Source organism: Gavialis gangeticus, unplaced genomic scaffold (assembly GCF_001723915.1).
Source record: "Gavialis gangeticus isolate Ggan-Ray unplaced genomic scaffold, GavGan_comp1, whole genome shotgun sequence".
NCBI classification, from domain to species: domain Eukaryota; kingdom Metazoa; phylum Chordata; order Crocodylia; family Gavialidae; genus Gavialis; species Gavialis gangeticus.
Window position 1 is genome coordinate 155505480 of NW_017729022.1, and position 1301 is coordinate 155506780.

Consider the following 1301-nt stretch of genomic DNA (forward strand, 5'->3'; position numbering starts at 1 on the left):
ATAAGCAGATAGCTCAACCTGCTATTATCTGTCATGTGTCATGGTGACAATATCCTTATTCCACCTGTTTTGTAACTTACTGACACTTCTTTTATCCATAACAGGGGTGCAATACCTACCTGAGACTCGATCTGTTCACATCTTCCTTTGAAGTTCCCTGCTTTGCATCAAGGGTCAGAGTGCTGGCAGACATGCCATTGGTATGAATGATTTACAGCAACAGGTGAAAGTCTTTAAATGAATGTATTTACTGCAACCTTTTGAGGACTCTGTATCAGCTATGCTTGATCGTATTCCATGAGTGTTCCCATGTGTACTGTCCATTGTGTTGCTGTTTATACTAGTAGTAGCATGGTCACATTTCATGGAGGTTGAACTATTCAGTGAATTTTGCATGCTGATCCAGTAAAAATGGTTTAGTGTGTATCATGCACCTCTTCATCTTTCATCACTCAGTAAGGGACAGATGCTCTACAGTGTTAAATGCACTAGCAACATATTGTACATCTCCAGGAATCTTCCTTTGCCTACATCTTATCTCCTACCTCCTTAGCTTTAGACTGTAGCAGCTCAGTCATTTTCATGTTCCATAGCCACCTTTCATTAAGACTCCTTTACCTGAAAAAGCTTCTCCTCCCAAGGGTGCCATTCTTCTCCTTTAAATGCCATTTCATATTATGCCATAGATTTTTAAACATGAATTGCTGTAATGGCACAATGGCCTATAGGCCATTCCAGCAATTACCAATGATCAGGCACACCCTGTTTGAGCACTTTAAAATTAATATTAAAAAACCCTCTACACACCTTAACTTTAATTGTGAAAGCAAGCAATATGGAAACAAAGCCTTCAAACTGTCCTAAAATAAAACAGAAAAAATATCTTTGAGAACTGTAAAAAGCTGGGCACATCTGTTGTCCTATCTATACAAGATAATACTAATACTTAACAATAACAAATGAGTTGTAATTTTGAGAACATGAAAACAAACTTCTCTGACATGGTGCAATAGCATATGCAATTTATATACAATGCTGAAGCAACCTTTCTTTCCCCTTCTTCCTTTTCATGTTTCTCTTTCATCAAGTTGCATAATGAATTGACTAAATGTGCATAGTTGGGATTAAAAAAAGTGTATAATATAAGCTACTCATGGATAACAGATATGAAGCCAGAAACATTACTCAGTGGGAACAAGTGATACAGTGCCCAGAACCCACATTGAAAAATAGATCTCGTCCTTGTGCCAGTATGGGGAGTAGTTTTCTATTGTTTAAAAAAAAATGACATCTTATATATA

General features: G+C 37.0%; 1 long non-coding RNA gene across 1 annotated transcript in view; it reads right to left on the reverse strand.

Annotated features, from left to right (window-relative positions):
• Nucleotides 1–603: 603 nt before the first annotated feature.
• Nucleotides 604–1301, reverse strand: part of LOC109296791 — a 37227-nt gene continuing 36529 nt past the window's right edge. Inside the window, exon 3 of the long non-coding RNA XR_002097056.1 lies at nt 604–860. This is a non-coding gene — a long non-coding RNA (uncharacterized LOC109296791). The remainder of the gene's footprint in view (nt 861–1301) is intronic.